At 42.7% G+C, this 14,630-nt stretch overlaps 1 pseudogene; it reads left to right on the top strand.

The window, feature by feature from the left end:
- Positions 1 to 14,337: 14,337 nt before the first annotated feature.
- The window catches only part of LOC121321115, a 138,511-nt pseudogene continuing 138,218 nt past the window's right edge, over positions 14,338 to 14,630 (top strand).

Genomic DNA, 14,630 nt, shown 5'->3' with positions numbered 1-14,630 from the left:
AGGGCCAGGGGGTAGGTTGGCATACTACTCTGCCTTTCTGAGAATCATGCACTAAATGCAAATTGTCACATAATTGGCATCTCATGTCATATCTAAGCAAATCACCATTGTTCTCCCCATGTCTCTCTTCATAACATCTCTGTTCAGATATAATGGTATTCTAGAAAAACAAAATATATATTAAAGTAATTGCAACTAACAAAACAGTACTACTGTTTGTGTTGCTAATCCTTATGTTACTATGGGTAATTATTCCAGTAAATTGTGGAAGGATATTGGTGTTACATTGGTGTGTGTCTAAGTCTAAACCCCCTTGAACTTTTATTCATCTTTAGTTGTGTCAGTGCCTCAGTTTCAGGCATTTAAATTAGAATTTTTTCCCACTTATCTACACACCATACTCCACACTTAAGAAAAAAGTGTTATTTAAAAAAAAAAACAAAAAAAAAAAAACTATGTAACACAATTTTTGTTCCTGGGTAGTAAGTGTTATTTCCTAATTGCTTATGTCTCAAAAGTATAGAAAATGGCTATTATTCCCCGCAAACTTTGCTTTTGTGATCAGGACAGTGATATTTCAAAATATCACTATTTCCAATAGGAAAATAGGCAAATGTGTGTCTTTTCATTCCCATAAAGTCAGAAAAAAACAACATATGAATCCAAATTAACATGTATTTATACTAAAGTAATACAAAGATGACTACAAAAGATTTAGAAGTGAGTAGTTTTTCGAGATTTACAATTATATTGTAAATACAGTATTGATGCTGTTTTGAAGGCAAAGGGTAGTCATACCAAATATTGATTTGATGTAAATTTTTCTTCTGTTCACTCACTTCGCATTTTGTTAATTGATAAATATAATCTATTAACATGTCTATTTTTGGAAGCATTCTTACTTTGCAGCATTTTTTTACACCTGCCTAAAACTTTTGCACAGTACTGTATGTGTGTGTGTATGTACACACACACACTGAACAAAATTATAAACGCAACATGCAACAATTTCAAAGATTTTAACTGCAAGAGTTACAGTTCATATAAGGAAATCAGTCAATTGAAATAAATTCATTAGGCCCTAATCTATGGATTTCACATGAGTGGGAATACAGATGCATCTGTTGGTCACAGATACCTTAAAAAAAAAAAAAGGTAGGGGCACGGATCAGAAAACCAATCCGTATTTGATGAGACCACCATTTGCCTCATGCAGTGCAACACATCTCCTTTGCATAGAGTTGATCAGGCTGTTGATTGTGGCCTGTGGAATGTTGTCCCACTCCTCTTCAATGGCTGTGCGAAGTTGCTGGATATTGGCAGGAACTAGAATACGCTGTCGTTCACGTCGATCCAGAGCATCCCAAACATGCTCAATAGGTGACATGTCTGGTGAGTGTGCAGGACATGGAAGAACTGGGACATTTGCAGCTTCCAGGAATTGTGTACAGATCCTTGCGATATGGGGCCATGCATTATCATGCTGAATCATGAGGTGATGGCGGCGGATGAATGGCACGACAATGGGCCTCAGGATCTCGTCACAGCATCTCTGTGCATTCAAATTGCCATTGATAAAATGCAATTGTGTTCGTTGTCCATTGCTTATGCCTGTCCATACCATAACCCCACTGCCACCATGGGGCACTCTGTTCACAACATTGACATCAACAAACTGCTCGCCCACACAACACCATACACGCTGTCTGCCACCTGCCCGGTACAGTTGAAACCGGGATTCATCCGTAAAGAGCACACTTCTCCAGCGTGCCACTGGTTATCAAAGGTGAGCATTTGCCCACTGAAGTTGGTTACGACGCCGAACTGCAGTCAGGTCAAGACCCTGGTGAGGATGACAAGCACGCAGATGAGCTTCCCTGAGATGGTTTCTGACAGTTTGAGCAGAAATTATTCGGTTGTGCAAACCCACAGTTTCATCAGCTGTTCGGGTGGCTGGTCTCAGACAATCCCACAGGTGAAGAAGCTGGATGTGGAGGTCCTGGGCTGGCATGGTTACACGTAGTCTGCAGTTGTGAGGCCGGTTGGACTTATTGCCAAATTCTCTAAAACGATGTTGGAGGCGGCTTATGGTAGAGAAATGAACATTCAAGTCTCTGGCAACAGCTCAGGTGGACATTCCTGCAGTCAGCATACCAATTGCATGCTCCCTCGAAACTTGAGACATCTATGGCATTGTGTTGTGTGATAAAACTGCACATGGCCTTTTATTGTCCCCAGCACAAGGTGCACCTATGTAATGATCATGATCACACCTGTCAGGTGGATGGATTATCTTGGCAAAGGAGAAATGCTCACTAAAAGAGATGTAAACAAATTTGTGCACAAAATTTGAGAGAAATAAGCTTTTTGTGCATATGGAGCATTTCTTTTATTTCAGCTCATGACATGGGAACAACACTTTACATGTTGCGTTTATATTTTTGTTCAGTGTATATAGTGCCACTAGAAAGTATTCATCCCCTTGGATGTTTTCACAGTTTGTTGTGTTACAACCTGAAATCTTGATGCATTTAAATGGAATTTTTTTCCTTTGATTTACACAACCTACTCCACACTTTCAATGTGTGAAAAAACAAATCAATTAAAAATAAAAACTTGAAAAGTCTTAATTAGTATTTACCCCCTTTGCTATGACACTCTTAAATAAGCTCAGGTGCAACCAATCACCTTCAGAATTCACACAAAAAGTTAAATGGAGTCCATCTATGTGCAATAAAAGTGGTTCACCTGATTTCTGATTAAATATATCCTTCTCTGTAAGGTCCCACTGTTGGGTAGTGCATTCAAACCAAAGATACTACCATGAAGACCAAAGAGCTTTCAAAACAACTCCAGGATAAAGTTGTGGAAAGGCACAGATCAGGGGAGGGTTTATAAAAAGATTTCAAAGGTATTGAATATCCCTTGGAGCACAGTCAAGTCAATCATTAAGAAGTGGAAGGTATATGGCATCACCCAGGATCTGCTTAGAGCAGGCCGTCCTCCCAAACTGAGCAGCCGGGTTAGAAGGGCATTGGTCAGAGAAGCCGTCAACAACTCTGAAAGCCCTACAGTGTTCCATGGCTGAGATGAGAGAAACTGTCTATATGTCAACAACAGCTGAGGTACTCCACAAATCTGGCCTATATGAAAGAATGGCAAGAAGAAAGCCATTTCTGAAAAAAGCCCATGTAAAATCCTGCTTGAAGTGAGAACATCAGCTGGCACACAGTATTCAGTTAGCAGCGACACAAGCTTGTGAGCTGGCCTGAATCTTTTTTTTTTTAATTTTCCCACAGTGGAATGATCTATAAATCTAATTTCAGATACCCACTTTAAAACAACAAACAGGGTCTTCATTTCTGTCCTGAAAACTTACACGCAGCAAAACAAAGATCACAGCATCAATCTGCTGTATCCCAAACAAACTTAAGTCATCGACACTCAGGATGCAGATATCGATCAAACCATTTTAGTTTAATCAATATTTTAGTTTAAGTAGTTTAAGAGTTTAAGAAGCTATTGGGTGCCAGCTGAGAAAGACAGGAAGTCCTGGAGTTCTTAGAACACTCATAACTTTATTTAATATGTATATAAAAATTTAAAAAATGAGGGCTGTCAAGCGATGACTATTATTACGGGTCCACGAAACGATTTCTGTGGAATCTTACTGTTGTTAGGCTAGAGAAGTCTATTGTTATTGTAAATATATATTTTTAGTATTATTTACAAGACTTCAAAATGCTGTGTAACCATCAACATCAAACTTTGCAGGTATCATCCCAGGTTGAATACAATTCTGATGCTAAAGAATTGCGCTCCTGTGTCAACCAAGATTGCAGCCTGATGCATTGTTTTGAAAAACCTTTCAAAATCTTCTGGGGAACCAGTTACATGATTGATCTGAAACTTGGCATATGTCATCAACAACCAAACCCACTTCAAGTTTGGCTGCGATAAATTAATATCAAAATGGCTTCCACCAAATTCACCCAAACGCTCCCCAAACATCAAACTGCTTCTGTTTGAAAACCACCAACTAACTCTGAACTTGATAGGCATCATCCTGGGGACAATGGAATTCAAATAGGGCAACATGGTGTTCTTTTAAAAAAAAAAAAAAAAAAAAAAAAAAAAAAAAAAAAAACATTTTATACATTTTATACATTTTATTAAATTTAAAACTGCTTCAGTTGAAAAATTGTTTATTTGATTAACTCTAAAGATAACAAGCATCATCCCTGTGTCAATACAGTTGACGTTTTTTTCAAAAATGGTGTGTTTGTGCATAAACCAATATGGCCACCTGATGCATTTCTTTAAAAACATTCCAAATCTTCGTCAAATGTAAAACTAGCTTATAACTCCTTACAAAGGGCAGATAGGTTAATGGTTACTATGGAGCACTGTGGCGGAGTGTCCCACCCCTTTATGTTTATTAGTGTTTTATGTTGTATCTAGTGTGCTAATGTTGATGTTTATATATAAAATACACGGGATATAAATATGGGTTACAAGCACAAGCGTTTAAAATGTATATTTGTATTTAGGCATGAGGATTGCACAGCACTTCACATGCAGGTAAAATAATATGTGAGCACGGGGAATTTCTCTTTTATTAATTCACGTGCAGTTGTACAGAGACTCCAATTGAATGATTGATTAACAATCGAGTTTTGGTACAACTGCATAAAAGCTGCATGTTTACACTCGCTTGGGGTTGTGTATTCGTGAGTGGAGAACAGGAGAATGAGTAGATTAAAAGTATAACAATTGCTACAGCGTGCTGGAAGTGCCAGCACAGTACTTTTTTGTTGGGTTCGTCCACTGTCTTGTTTAGTGTTGTCCGTTTTGTTTGTTTGGCCAACGCACCCTTTATTTTCAGCTGTGTGTTTTGTTTAAACCTTTTGTTTGTGATTATTATTTATTAAAACTCTAGACGCCATAGCCTCACAGATTCACCGCCATTCATCATTGTTTGGCGTCTGCATTTCTGATCTGACGTCACAAGTGGTGTCAGAAACAAGACGACAGCACCGCCAAGCGTCAGACCAGGAGTGTTTTTTTGTTGAGTGTTTGAAAAAAAAAAGGGTGAAAAGCAGCCAGAGAAAGCAGCAACCTCCCAAGCAGACAGGGCAGGTGCTCCGGTTTAAGATGACTGCATCCAGGGAAAGTCCTGATGAGGATCTGGATGCATTTGTGGAGGCTTGGGAGAGCCAGGGGGGATGGTGCCTCTTGTGCAAATGCTACAGGCATGGAGTGGCTGACTGCCCTCTCCTGGATAAAGAAGAGGGGCAGTCTCCATGCCAGGAGAGGAAGGTGAGGAGAAGGAGGCAGAGAGGGGAAAAGGTGAGGAGGAAGCCGAAGGAGCCAAGGTGGTCCACCGTGTGCATTGCCTATGGGCATGAGGACGAGGACTCCCCAGAGCAGGAGCCAGAGGAGGAAGAGCCTGAATGTTCTACCCCTGAGTGGGAGGAGCCCGAATGTCTTACGCCTGAGTGGGAGGAAGCCTGAATGTCCTATGCATGAGTGGGAGGAACCCGAATGTCCTACCACTGAGTGAGAGGAGCCCGGACGTCCTACGTCTGAGTTGGAGGAGCCTGAAAGTCTTAAGCCCAAGAGGGTGGAGTTGGTGCGTCCACAGCCCAAAAGGGAGGAGTTGGTGCATCTACAGCCCAAGAGGGAGGAGTCGGTGCGTCCACAGCCCAAGAGGTAGGAGTCAGTGCTTCCACAGCCCAAAAGGGGAAGGCAGAGCATCCACAGCCCAAGTCTCCACCACCAGAGGAAGAATACCTGCTGTTTCCACCTCCACCAGGTTTCAGCTCCACTGCTGTGGGAAGAGTACCTGCCATTGCCTCTCCAGGATCCTCTCCTGCCGTCGGCTCCCAAGTACCCAGCGCCGGTGGGAGAAACCCTGCCAGATGGAGAACTGCACCAGTCCTCTGCAACAGGCAGAGACTACACGCCACTACCACATCCATCGTCAGGAGACTACAAGCTGCTCCCAACTCTGTCGCCAGGAGTCTACAAGCCACTTCCACTTCTGACATCGGGAGACTACACGTCGCTCCCACCTCCATCACCGGGAGACTACAAGTCGCTCCCATCTCCGTCGCCAGTAAACTACACACTGCCTCTGCCTCCGCTACCTCCACCACCAGGAGCAGAGTAGCAGCAGCTGCTTCTGCCTCTGCCATCTCCACCGCCAGGCGCAGAGCAGCAGGAGCTGCCTCTACTTCCGCCACCACCATGGAAGGACTGCTTGCAGCTCCCACCTCCACCAGCAAAGGGTGAATTCCTGCTGGTTCCGCTTCCACCACAATAGGAGGATTGCTTGCAGCTCACACCTCCACCAGCAGAGGGTGAATTCCTGTTGGTTCCTCCCAAGGATGCCTGCCTCGCTCCACCCAACGATGCCTGCCTCGCTCTGCACTAGGATGACTGCCTCGTTCCGCCCTAGGATGCCTGCCACACTCCGTCCAAGGATGCCTGCCTTGCTCCACCCAAGGATGCCTACCTCGCATCGCCCAAGGATGCCTGCCACGCACCGCCTAAGAATGCCTGCCTCGCACCGCCCAAGGATGCCTGCTTCACACCGCCCAAGGACGCCTGCCACGCACTGCCCAAGGATGCCTGCCTTGCACCATCCAAGGATGCCACATCTGCATCGCCTGCAGCTCCGCATCTCCTGGAGTTGCCTGCTGCTCCGCAACACCTGGGGTTGCCCGCTGCTCCACATCGCCTGGGGAGCTACCAGTACAAGGTACGAGGGAGAAGTGGAGCTCCCGCTGCTGCTTCTATGGCCAGGGGCTCCCCTCCCGAGTTTGGCTTCTGAGGGTCCACTGCTGCTGCCGTTGCCTCCTGAGGGTCCGCTTGCTGCTGCCCTTGCCTCCCGAGGGTGCGCTGCTGCTGCCATCGCCCCGACGGTCCACTGCTGCTGCCGTTGCCTCCCGAGGGTCCTCTTGCTGCTGTCGTCACCTCCCAAGGTTCCTCTGCTGCTGCCGCCACCTCCCGAGGGTCCGCTGCTGCTGCCCTTTATTTTCAGCTGTGTGTTTTGTTTAAACATTTTGTTTGTGATTATTATTTAATAAAACTCTGGACGCCGTAACGTCACAGATTTACTGCCATTCATCATTGTTTGGTGTCTGCATGTCTGGTCTGACGTCACCCCTGCAAAGCCATCCTGTTCACAAACACATATAGGAAACCATATGTGCTCTATCCAAAAATCTATCCTTGCATGCGACCTTTGACCTCTCCTAAAGGTCAAATGAAAAATTAGCTTACAGCTCCTTAGAAAGTACAGATAGGGTCATTGTTATTATAGAACACATACAGTGCCTATAGTAAGTCTACACCCCCTTTCAAAATTTCCACCTTTTGCTGCCTTATAGCCTGGAATTAAAATGCATTAAAATAGTTTTTTTTTCATTTATCTACACATCTTACCCCACAACTTCCAAGTGAAAAAAATATTTTAGAAATTTATAGAAAATTAATTAACAATAAAAACTGAAATAGCTTGGTTGGATAAGTGTCCACCCCCTTGTAATAGCAATCCTAAATTAGCTCATATGTAACCAATCACCTTCAAAATCACACACCAAGTTAAGTGGCCTCCACCTGTGTTAAATTGTAGTGATTCACATGATTTCCTTGAAAAGTCCTTGAGGAAAACTTGCTGCCCTCTGCAAGAAAGCTGAAACTGGGACGGAAGTTCATCTTTCAGCATAGCAACGACCCAAAGCACACAGCCAAAGCTACATTGAAGTAGCTAAGGAACAAAAGGTAAATGTCCCTGAGTGGCCCAGTCAGAGCCTCAACCTAAATCCAATCAAAAATTTGTGGCATGACTTGAAGATTGTTGTTCATCAACTCTCCCCAAGGAACTTGACAGAGCTTGAACATTTTTGGAAAGAAGAATGGTCAAATATTGCCAAATCTAGATGTGCAAAGTTGGTAGAGACCTATCCCAACAGACTCACAGCTGTAATTGCTGCCAAAGGTGCTTCCACCAAGTATTAACTCACTGGATGGAGACTTATCCAATTCAGTTTTGTATTTTTAATATATTATTTTTTTCTCAATTAAAAAAAAGTCCCCTTAACAGTTTGGAGTATGGTGTGTAGATAAGTGGAAAGAATTCTCATTTAAATGCATGAAAGTCTAAGGCACTGACACAACTAAAGATGAAAAAAAGTTCAATGGGGGTGTAGACTTTCTATAGGCACTGTATAAGAACCCATATATGCTCTATCAAAAAAACCTCTTTGATTGTGACCTTTGACCTCTCCTTAAGGTCAAATGCAAAAGTGCCTTATAACTTCTTAGAGAGTGCAGGTAGGGTCATGGTTACTATGGAAGACAGACAGGAACAAGAATGCCTTAGAAAATGTTAAGTTGCTTGCAGCTTCTAGTTATTAGGCTTCCCAGCCAAAATGGCTGGGAAGCCTATTGTTTCTGTTAGTATTTAAAAATTTTTTTCTTCAGCTCTAAAAAATAAAATCTCTAAAATCAACAACGATGCATAGAAACTCACGAAACATGGTAGGGTGGTAGGCACCTAAGGGAAGTTGTGTCAGAGCGAAAATGAAGGTCATAGGTCACATGGTGTGGTGGCCATATTTGATTTTTCGAGAATTTTTGACCATTTAAAAAAACCTTCTCCAAAACCGCTTATTGCAGAGATGTGAAACTTGGTGCACTAGACTATCCTCATGGCCGAGATTTACAGTAGTTCAAGAGAAGAAGATTGGTCACATGGTCTGTCGGCCATATTGGATTTGTCAAAAACGTCTTCTTTGAAACAGTTATACCGACTGAAGCAAAACTTTTCATACTTAGCCTTGGCAAGGTTATCTATTTAAGTTTGTTAAAAGCAAGTCGCTACATAAAAAACATGGCCATCATGAGCCAATCAAATTTCATCTATGATCAATTTCCACATATTGTAGTATTCATTTAAGGCACAATGTTGTAGACTTGTGAATCTTCATAGAGTGGTGGTAGAGGCCTTTGGGAAGTTGTGTCAGAGTGAAAACAAAGTCATAGGTCACATGGTATGGTTTTCCATATTGGATTTTTCACAAATATTGGCCAATTTAACAAAATCTTTTCCAAAACCTTATGGTACAGATGTGAAACTTGGGGCGCATACTACCCTTATGAGCTATATTTAGATTTGTTCAACACAAGTCAATTAGTCACATGGTTCGGCAGCCATATTGGATTTGTCAAAAATATTCAAACATCTTTTTCTCTGAAACTGTTATGCCGATTTAAGCAAAACTTTGCATACATAGCCTTGGCAAGCAACTCGCTACATAAAAAAACATGGCTACCAATCAGATTTCAGCTATGGTCAAATTGCACATATTTGACATATTACCTTGCTAAAGCTCAAAAGCAAAACTTGTTTAGAACTCTTTTGAGAGTTTAGACTTTGTCATAGTTACACAAATGAACCCATATGTGCTCTACTCAAAAATGGCTTTGACCATGACCTTTGACCTTTTATTGAGGTCAAATGCAAAAGTTGCTTATAGCTCTTTAAAGAGTGCGGATATGGTCGTAGTTACTATGGAATTGTGACAAAGTGGCTACAGGTGCAGGAGTGATGCAGTGCATGAATGAAGTAGTGTGGCAAAGTGGCTGAGTGGATACAGATGCAGGAGTGATGCAGTGCGTGAATGAAGCAGTGTGGCAAAGTGGCTGAGTGGATACAGGTGCAGGGGTGATGCAGTGTGTGAATGAAGCAATGTGGCAAAGTGGCTGAGTGGATACAGGTGCAGGAGTAATGCTGTGCGCAATGAACAGACAAAGATTTGTAATCCATTTGATAAAGGGATTTTATTACTATACATGGTCTGGTGACCAAACAATAATTCCAGGCATTACACAATGTGTAATGCACTGGAAACAAAGAAACGGGTTGCAGTCCCAAATAATAAACACAGGTATCTTTCCCACAATGTACAAACACGATCACCAGTCCTGGGTCCGTGTGTGCTAAGGTCAAATGCAAAAGTGGCTTATAACTGCTTAGTGAATGCAGGTAGGGTCATGTTTACTATAGAACATTTTTCCAGTTTTTATTGAAATTTACGCGTTTAATGTCTCCATGTACTCTGAAATTAAAGCATAGAACAAATAAACAACTGGAGATAAAAAAGAAATCATGGAATCGTTTTGTTTAACAAAATTTAATCTAAATTTTTGACTCATCAAAGTAGCCACCTTTTGCAGATATAACAGCCGAACATGCTCGTGGCATTCTTTCTATAATGGAAATCAAATATTGTTCAGAAAGTTCTTCCCAACACTGTTGCAGAAGTTCCCACAAATGTGTTGCACTTGTAAGTTGCTTTGCTTTCACCCTTCTGTCCAGTTCATCCCAAACCAGCTCGATAGGGTTTAAGTCTGGAGACTGTGCTGGCCATTCCATGATTTGAAGCCTACCATCTTGTTCTTTTCTTCTAAGGTAGTTATGACATAGCCTGGAGGTATGTTTTTTGGGTCATTATCTTGCTGTAGGATGAACCCCTGACCAACTATACATATACCAGAGGGTATTGCATGACACTGCAAAATGCTGTGGTAGCCGTTTTAGTTCAGGGTGCCACTCACTCTGTGCAAGTCACCGACTCTGGATCCAGCAAAAGAGCCCCAGACCATCATGCTTCCTCCTCCATGTTTGACAGTTGGTGTCACACACCGAGGAACCATCCTTTCACCTACCCGATGGCGTACAAAAACCCTGTGTGATGAACTGAAGATTTCAAATTTTGATTCATTGGTCCATAAGACCTTCTTCCAGTCTTCAGTAGTCCACTGGCGGTGCTTCATAGCCCAGGCAAGCCTCGTTTTCTTATTTTGCCAACTTAGCAATGGCTTTCTTACTGCCACTCGACCTGTCAAATCTGCAGCTCGAAGTCTTCTCTTCACAGTTGAAACTGAGACTTGCTTACTTCGACCAGTGTTAAGCTTTGCTTGAAGCTGTTGTCCTGTGACCCGTCTATCATGCAAGCTGTTGACTCAGAAACTTGTCTTATGATTCTGTTATGGCTTTCGGTCTGCCAGACCTCTTCCTTTCAGAGTTTCCTCCAGTTTCCAAGTGCCTTTTGATGGTGTAGGAAACTGTACTCACTGAAACCTTGGCTTTATTTGCAATTTCTCTAAAGGAAAGACCTACACTTTTAAGGGTTATAATGGTCTGTATGTCTTTGTTAATTACCCTTTTCTCGCTGTTATGATAGAAATATATTACTTCCTGCAGTACAATACTGTCCAAATAATGCTTAAGAGGGTGTAGTAACACAATCTGTTCCAACACTGCTTTTATACAGACAGAGGGTTTGTAAGTAATCAACAAAAGTTGGGACACCTGTAGGAATTGTTAGCATCAACTTTCAAGGCTTAATTTACTTCCATTGCTGCAGAACAGTTGTAAGTTGTTAACCCATTATTTGTTCCCTGAAAAAGGCCTTTTTGTATAACTCTGAAATGTACATTATTTTTCAGTTTTTGGTAACCTAAACTTTTTTTTTTAACCTCTAGCAGTTTGCAGCTTACCTTTGTACCATTTCAGGTTATTCACTGGACTTGAACTGCTTAAATTTCTGCTTAAACTGGAAAAATGGGGGTGTTCTAAAACTTTTGACCAGTAGTGTATAGAAACCCATATATGTTTTATCAAAAAAATGTCCTTGCCCATGACCTCTGACCTCTCATATAGGTCAAATAAAAAAATAACTTATAACTCTTTAGAAAGTGCAGATAGTCATGGTTACTATGGCACATATATATAGGAACCTGTATATGCTCTATCAAAAAATGTCTTTGACCGTGACCTCTCTTCCTCTCCAAAAGTGGCTTATAACTGCTTAGTGAGTGCAGGTAGGGTCATGATTACTATGAAACACAGATAGGAACAAGAATGCCACCTTGGGAGCTGACTGTAAGTCGGAAAGCGCGAAAAACTTTGAGGTGACCTCTGTGGCCTTGTGGGACCTCTGAAGGCTCACATCAATGGTCGCCCTGCAAGTCTGCCCCAGTGTAATTGGGGCATCCAGTAGCGCCACCTTCTTGGTCTCCATGAACTTGGCTTGTGTCAGCCACAAATGCCGGCGAGCAGCCACCATCACCAGCAGCGACCTCCCTGATGCCTGAGATCTATGCAGACGGAAATGAGACTGTGGGGGCTGGGGCTGCCCGGTGGTAGGGGGCAGTCTGCCCTGAGATTTCAGTACAGTCTCCAGCATGGTCTGCTGGGCCCTTACAGTCTCTGTCAGCTCTGAGAAGCGCTGCTCGGCTGAGCTTGGGTGCCTTCGAGGCGACTGAGGTGGTGATCGTCTGCGCCTGCGTGGGGAAGGGGAGTGGTGCCTGTGTGGCGACGGTCTGTCCCCTGGTGAGCGTTCCCTCGAGTGGTACCGCATTGGTGGTGACCATCTCACCTCCCCTGAGAGGTGTCTGCGCCTCTGTACCAGTGGTGGGGAAAGGGAGGACTACCCAGTTGTGCGGGATAGTTCCCTGGTCACTGTAGCGGGGGGGGGGTCTCTGAGACTCTGCTCCGAGGTTGATGCCGACGTGTAGCGCGGACGGTGCCGGGCTGTAGACGGCCTCAAAGAGGTTCACCGGTGCCGAATCAATCGGTGCCGAGAAAAGCACTGTCGATGCCGAGTGGACCTGTTCGAAGGTCGTTGCCGATGATAGGCATGGTCAGGGCAGAGCTGTAGGCGGCGCCAAAAATGTTTACATCGGTGCCGAGTCAATCTGGACTGGGTAGGTGCTGTTTACTCAACCTTGCGATCGGCGGGAAAAACCGCCATCGATGCCAGGGTATGCACCCGATTCAATCGCTGTGGTCACTGGGGGGGGGGGCAGCCGCACTAGGAAAGCCCTTGGATTGAGAGGGGTGCTAGGCCCAATTAAATCAGAGTAGAGGATGACACCGCGAGCCCACGGGGTCTCCTTACAGCACCACAACAGCTCTCCATACGGTGTATCAACTACACAAAGCCTCGTTTAGTGAGAGCAATGGCCGCTCGCTAATCCCTTAAGAGGGGTCAAAACTAGCTCTAGTCAGAAAACTGACGCGAGACTAAAGCGAGAGCACTCTTAGACACGCTCCAAGCAGTCCCTCTTCAACAGGAGGTGGGAGGGACTTCCCCCTCACAGCAGGGCCCTGATAGGGCAGCTTTTGTATATATGCTCAGTGACTGACGGTCAGAGAGGCTCTTCCAAATCTGTAATGGTTGTCATTCGAATTAAAAGGGAACAGCAATATCGGAGTAGAAAGAATTCAGTGAATATAGAAGGAAGCCAGACAAATTTTGCTTTAAAATAATTAGATTTTGGTGAATTCTGATTTAAAATAAAATCGGGAAAGTGTTTTTTTTTTTTTTTTTTTACATAAAGCGAAATAATAATAATAATAATAATAATAATAATAATAATAATAATAATAATAATAATAATAATAATAATAATACAAGAAGGGATGCAGTGAATTATAGAAGAATTAATCAAGTAATGAAAAAAAAACTAATTTACCCAAGTACGTAACTTGCAGACATTTATTTTTTTTGCCATGAAGCTCTCTGACTTTACTATTTCCGAATTCAGCTCAAATGCTGTAACATTTACCGTAGCATTAACTACATCTCCTTGGTTATTTTATAGATTGACAGATGAGCTGGTAAATCTACACGTTTACTGGTTAAAATATAGATTTACCAATTTTACGCATGAACCGTAAAGTGTTTAAAATAAATACATAAACAGACAGACATACATAGACAGATATAACTAAGGCAATGAAGTTATTAATTCTCTCTGACAACGAGCGTTTCGCTACAAACTATATCAATTGAATGCTATTTGCTAATGTGCATTTGAAAGACAGAATTTCTGTCAAATCGATGTATATCAATTGCGCATCATCCATTATATACAGTAAAGTGTGGTTCCTCTTCAATTTGCAAAAACGCTGCCATTATTTAGTTTTTCGTCTTCAGTTGGACCTTTAATTTTCACTTAAATTTCCCCTTAAGTCGTTTTGTTCACTTAACTAACGTTAAAACTTAAGGGAAATACTTAAGTACAAATACAACCCTATAAGTACAAAGATCTCCCTTAAGTTGTTTCATGCAACACACTTAAACTTACAGAACACAAGGGTAAAACTAAGGAGAAAATTCACTTAATGTGTTTTACGCAACTGGGCAGAGCCCCTGAAAGACGTCAGTGAACAGCGAATAGGGATTTCCCCTCCCTCTGCAGGGAGTGGAGAAAAGTTGACTCAAGGCGGAAGTCAATAAGTACTGAGAGACACCCAGCAACAGAAAGGATTTGGCTGGGAACAGGCGGAGGGAGATCACGGAGGTTTACGAAGGTAAGAGATCGAGGGACAATAGGGCACTGAAGCAGGGGCAGGAAGTAGAGACAGTAAGGGGAAAAAAAACACACACACACACAAAAAAAAAAGCAACAAAAAAACCCCTTTTTCTATTTAATTTGTACAGGTAAAATATTTCTTCGGGGACGGTGGGTAGACTGATGTGGTAATACCGTAATACTTAAATGTGCAGACAAGTGCTACGAACTGAAATGTGTTTCCTGCAAGTACTGAA

This window comes from Polyodon spathula, chromosome 1, assembly GCF_017654505.1.
Source record: "Polyodon spathula isolate WHYD16114869_AA chromosome 1, ASM1765450v1, whole genome shotgun sequence".
Taxonomy (NCBI): domain Eukaryota; kingdom Metazoa; phylum Chordata; class Actinopteri; order Acipenseriformes; family Polyodontidae; genus Polyodon; species Polyodon spathula.
The sequence above is the reverse complement of the archived record's forward strand: the minus strand, read 5'-3'. Positions and strand labels throughout refer to the sequence as shown.